We start from the raw sequence: 6,000 nt of genomic DNA, 5'->3' as shown, positions 1-6,000 counted from the left end.
TGCAGATTGTTAATATCATCCCTCACTTACACCTACCCTCAGAGACAGTCTTGTCATTTTCTATTTATGTAAATCTGGTGGGTTTTTCCGTAGGGTGATGGCCATAAAAATATGTCTCAGAATTTTCCAACTGCAGCTAGCTTAACAGATAGCTTCTTCTCGTCTAAGGTTCTTTGTAATAATATCTACAACTTGATGCTGATGAATTCAGCTCTTGGGAGAGAATTTTGGTCCACTCTAAAAGCCCCAAATTACATCTTTTGGGAAAATAATTTTATTTTCCCTGCATAATTATAAAGATAGGAAGAAAAGAGTTAAAAGGAGCTAAAAAAACTATACCCATGAGGATGTCCACAACAATTGGAGGTAGCCAGGAAAGACGCAGAAGGAAGCTGGGGGTGGGATGTTCGGTGGAATTGGCTGTGAAAGTCATCAGGAAAGCAGAATCTTGGCTCTGTCCTTGCAAGAGAATGAAGCTGAAAACCACAGAGCAGAGGGTCCCTTTGTTTGGAAGTTTGTTTTGAACTTTGAGACTCCAGAAGGGAGATAAACACGTCTCACTCGGAAACAGGCAAATGCTCCTGGGTGTTGGAAAACCAGGTGGGAAAACCATTGGGAGACAGATTTTCCATCTTCTTCAAGGGCGAATGGGCTGCCCCCTTATGCTTCTCTTCGGCTCCAAGAGCCCCCTTGGTCTCCTGACTTCCAGTCCCTGACGGGGGTGCTTTCTAGCTCTTGTCCCCATTTTCTGACCCTCTCATTGCTCTCCCTGACTAACCCAGCCTTAGTCTCCCCGGCTTTTCCTCCCAGTTGTCTTCCTCTCTATCCCATCCAGCTGCATCCCATTTTTCTTGCTTCTGCGTGAGCCTGTCCCGCGCCACCCCACTCCTGTGCCCCCCTGCCCATTCAGGAATACCCCCCGACTCACCTTCATCTGGGCACAAAATCCTTCTGGCCTATGAGGTGTGGCAATGGTGGGAAGAGGCGGTTGTGATCCAATGGTTTCTGCTTGCCATCCCTAGACTATTTGAATATCTCACCAAGAGTGAGTACTTTTATTTTTATTTTTGAAAAATAGTATGTAATTGTTAACAATGTGAGACAGACCTACATGTGGTAGCAGGGAAAGACTTTCATGGCATGTGGTTAAATCAGAAAATCGCAGAAAAATATAATCAGTATTTTTTGGGGGGGTAATGTACATTTGTGGACATATGTATCATATAATATAGAGACCATATAGAATATACATATCATATAAAATAGTTAAATCAAAGTGAGATCCCATAGAGATACCACATATACATATATCTGTAATGCATAGGAAAAAGACCTGGGAAGATGAACTCTTAATTATCAGGCTCTTGGATCAAAGTAAAGTTTTGGATTATGTAGTTTTAACAAAATCACTTGGGCAAGTGTAAGCTTTTTGGCAGACATTTATTTGAAGAAGAACTGAGGTATTCTTTTGTTTTCTAGTTCATTCATTCATTCATTCATTCATTTATTCTACAATTTCGAATGCAGTGTCTATCCATGCCAGGAGCTTTGCCTGCCAGAAACACAGGGGAGGAGACAATACATAAATAAACACACAGACTTAGGATTACAGTGTAAAGCAAGCAAAGAGAGGGCAGTAATTGACACAAAATGATGGGTGTCTCTCTCAACAGTTGACATTTGAGCTCAGCTGAAGAAGAAGGAACAACCATCCTGATTTGGCATAGGGCCTTGGGGAAGGAGAGGGTACAGAACTAAGTGACAAAAGAGAGAACCATAGGTCCAAGGGGAGGCAGAACCCGATGCAGATGATGGGTCTAAAGGCTTCTTTGTGGAAGAGCTGAGTGGGGGTGCCGACGGTCAAGACCACATTCTAGATGAAGGAACCTGGGATGGGAATGCCCTCCTAGTGTGGGAAGAGAGGGATCCTGCTTACAATCCTGACATAGTGGGGTGTGAAGAAGCCTGAGGCAGTGGGATAAAATGGTCTGGACTAGAGTCCTAGCTCTAGTCTTCATTGCAGCGTGACCTCAGACAAGTGACATAAGCTGTCTCGGCCGTAGGTTCTTTGCGTGTAAAGCAAGGGTCATAGTAATGGCTAGCTTACTGTTCATGTCAGGGCGGTGACAGGTGGAAGGGCTTACCCAGTGTTGTTCAGATACTTGGCTATTGTTTGCCTTGGGAGAACCTGACCAACTTGGAGGTGCCTGTCTGGGCCCGCGTTGCCACATCTAGAAATGGAGGATTGGACCAGGTGAGTCCTGCCGTACCTTTTACTCTAGCGTACTTGGATCTCAGCATCTGGGTGTGCTGTGGTTGGAGTCTGGCAGAAGATCTGACCATGTTCCCGGCTGATGTAGAGACCTTTGATCCCCCAGGGGTTCCACTAGAGTTTGTGCAGAGCCCCTGGCCCTGAGCAAAGAACAGACTTCCCACCAGGAAATGGTGCTTTGCATGGTGCTCCCTGACTCCATGTCTGTGCCCCTTTCCTCCCTGGGGTGCGGGGTGGGGGTGTCCCAAACTGGGGTGGAATTGGCAGGACATAGGCCTGTTTTTCTGGCCCAAACAGTTTGGTGATGGAGCCATGCTTTTCTTCTTGTTCCTTACATTGTTTTGTACAGAAATGTTTTTTAAAAAATCAAAGCGGTTCCCGAGGTCTTTGGGAAGCTTCTGGGGCGGGGGCCCGGGGGGGACAAAGGAACTAGCCTTGAGATCAGAGTGTTGGGGGCTGCTGTGTTGACTGCAGGGAGCCCAGGGCCCATGGTCCCACCACAGGGTTCTGCTGAGGCCTCGCACTCACGTCCGACCACAGCCTGAGCCTCCTTCCTGATGGGCACCTGCAGAAGCCAGGAGCTGGGGTGGGGCTGGGAGTCTGGGAGACCCAGGAGCTGGACTCAGCCCTGCTGTTCCCTTGGTCAAGCTTCCCTGGGCTCTGTTTCCTTATTGGAATTTAAAAGGGAGGTCAGCAAGTCTTCTAACCTATTCAAAGTAAGAGACTTTGCCTTACTCATTACTCACCAATCATCTCTCCTCTGCCTACAGTTCTGCCTCGCAGTACCCTCCCTGCTGTGCCTTCCTCGAACAGCCAGTCATTTCTTCAGGATTCCTTCAAGCCCTGTCTTCTCCTGGAAGCCCTCCTCTGAGCTCCTCGAGCACTGACTGCCCAGGCCAGTCAGTATCTTCTGCCCACCCCTCCATTGGGCCCCCTGCACAGAAGGAGTCCCTGGCCTTGCAGTGAGATTGTCCATCTTGGAACTTTGAACAGGCTGTTCCCTACACCTGCTTTGCTCTGCCCCTGTTTCTTTGCAAAGCTGGAAACTCCTCTCCCTCTAGGTCTTTGTTTAATTGTTACCTCCCTAGAGAGGCCTTCCATGACCAGCTAGCTAAAGTATCCCGAGAGAATCTTTAATTAATGGGTGGAGTGAAAGCCTCTCAGACAACACGGACTTACTCATCTCAGAGTTCAGTTGAATTAACTCCCATGCCCTCCTACCCTGAGCTTCCCTCTTTATTCACTTGGCTCTTTAAGACCTAACTTCTATCTCTGGATATGAGCTTCCAGTGTATCCTTTAGGATCTGCTGTGGGCGCACCTCTTTCGTAGGTATTAAAAATTACGAGTGGGTCTTCGTGGCAGGGCAGCGGGAACGTCCAGCACTGTCCTGTGCAAGAGAAAAGCATCAGCAATCGGAGGACCCGAGTTTTGGGTTTGCCCTCACTTCCTCGCTACGTGACCTTGGGCGACCAATTAATTCTTGTTGCCTGAATCTACTCCGCTATTCAGTAACGAGTAACAGTTGCCTTTAAACATTATTATAATACATATTATAACTATCCCTGTCCTGTGTCTACCTCAGGGCTGTTCCCTGAGGCAGTGAAAAATGGTGTGCTTTGTGAACGAAAGTCTATGCAAAGTAGGCGATGATTATTTTTCCCTCATCTCATTACAAATGAGCCATTCAAGCTCGGTTATTTACACAGAATTTGCAGAAGGTAACCTCCTGTCCCTCGATCCCCAGGAAGGCCATGGTAAATAAAGGGCGAGCAGAAGGCTGTGGTATGGATGTGCTCGTCATTTCCCCGGGAACACCGTTAATAGGCATTGCCCTTCTTGGCATGGCATTGCAATCCACACGCCTCCTGCAAACACCTCGTGACCCCTGAAATGGCAGCAAACCTCTGTTTGGGAGAGAATCCCACAGTGGACTCTTGGGCGTCCCATGTTTTAGGTTGTCCCTGCTGTGTTAGCATTGGAGCTCATTGAAGAGAAGTCCCTCCCACGGAGCCCCAATGGCATTGGGGGATTAGGGCAGTAACGGTAAAACAAGGTCTGGGGGAGGGGGTTGTCTAGGGGATCACCAGATGCTTAGAAATTCCCATGACCCATTCTGCTTGCATTTGAGAATTGCATCTCAGAGTGAAGGCCTCCTTCCGCCATAAAGGAATCCTCACAAGGTGGGCAGAGAAGTTGCATTGCCCTGGGATTGTATTTGTAATGGGAAGAGAATCAGAAACAGTGTAAATGACACTGTAGGGGGCGTGATCCTAAGGAATAAGAGGCAGCAATTAGCAAAATGGGGTGGGTGCCGATCATGCCATAACCTGGAGAGCTGCAGAGACCTAGTGTCTGGTGGAGGCCCGGGCAAGCTGCAGACCCGCATGTACTGTATGCCACACGTGATGACAACAAACACTTAGAACGTCCGCTATCTTCCCTAGGAGTAAATTTTAGGGCGTTAGATGTGGTCTGGAATAATGATAGTATTTAACTCTGGGTTGGAGAGACATGGGCTGCTGACAGATGGCCAGGATTGGGGGAGAGGTGTCCTAGAGGGACCATGTTTCATTTCATATTTTTAAAATAAGGGAAGTGGGGTACCTGGGGGGCTCTATTGGTTGGGCAACTGCCTTCGGCTCGGATCATGTTCCCGGTGTCCTGGGATCGAGCCCCACGTCTGGCTCCTCGCTCTTTGGGGAACCTGCCTCTCCCTCTACCTGCTACTCTGCCTGCTTGTGCTCTCTCTTTCTCTTTGTCAAATAAATAGATAAAAATTCTTTAAGAAAATAAAATAAGGGAAATGTATTCATGAGTTCTTGTGTGATTAGAAATTAATAATAGTGATTTAAAAATTTAGCCTTAGGCTCTCTTGAGCCCCTTCTTCGGGCTGTCTGATTCATGACTAATTAAACATGTATGAGTCATGGTGCCTAACGGTGAAGGAAGGTTCGCTTTCCCTCTCTGTGCTGGCCGGTCCGGGGGGCTCCTTTGGCCTTTGGAAGCCTGTCCCATGCCAGGTGCTGAGTGTGAGCAGAGCTTGGCCAGATTCCTCCTTTAACTGACCTGTAATGCGACTCAACATGACAGAAAGGGTCTGAGCCATATAGTCGACACAGACCCATAAAAATTGTGAGCTTGGAGCCTCCAGTCTGAATCTCGGTCCTGCTTCCACTGCCCAGCGTCCTTGGGCAAGTGCCCGCAGCGCAGCAGGCTCTGACCTCTCTCTCTCCTACCACCTCCTCCTTGTTCCTTCTGTTCCAGACACGCTGACCTCCTCTCTGCTCACTCTGCCTCCCTCGCTTGCCTCTGGTGTTTGTGGTTGCTTTTTCTTTCCATCAGAGCCCTCTTCCCTCTGACTTTCACAAGCCTGGCTACGTCTCAGGGGTCAGATCTCCTCTCCAGTGATGCTGCCTCATAGAGGGTTCTTCTGAGTTGTGCCCTCCCTGTCAGTCCTTCTCCACCAATCCATGCTATTTTACTTCTCTGAGAGCAGGAAACACCACCAGAATTATGTTGTCTAACTGATTTGTGCACTCTTATGAACTGTGTGGTTCCCTGGAAGGCAGGTGCTTGGGGAGCGGGCACCCACCCTATCCTTCTCTGGAGCCCAAAAACCGCAAATGGCACCTGGCATATCGTAAGTGCTCAGTAAAGAGTATGTGAATGAATGTATGACTTTCGCAAGCCCAGTGAAAACAGTGCACCGGGAGAAGAAGGATTCCA

The 6,000-nt window shown here is 48.3% G+C and overlaps 1 protein-coding gene across 1 annotated transcript in view; it reads left to right on the top strand.

Annotated features, from left to right (window-relative positions):
• The first annotated feature begins 317 nt into the window (after positions 1 to 317).
• SH3TC2 (SH3 domain and tetratricopeptide repeats 2) overlaps positions 318 to 6,000 on the top strand; it is a 99,754-nt gene continuing 94,071 nt past the window's right edge. Inside the window, exon 1 of the mRNA XM_047731393.1 lies at positions 318 to 1,045. The gene's annotated coding sequence lies outside the window, so the exon portion shown is untranslated. The remainder of the gene's footprint in view (positions 1,046 to 6,000) is intronic.

This window comes from Lutra lutra, chromosome 5 (assembly GCF_902655055.1).
Source record: "Lutra lutra chromosome 5, mLutLut1.2, whole genome shotgun sequence".
In the NCBI taxonomy this organism is placed as follows: Eukaryota; Metazoa; Chordata; class Mammalia; order Carnivora; family Mustelidae; genus Lutra; species Lutra lutra.
The sequence above is the reverse complement of the archived record's forward strand: the minus strand, read 5'-3'. Positions and strand labels throughout refer to the sequence as shown.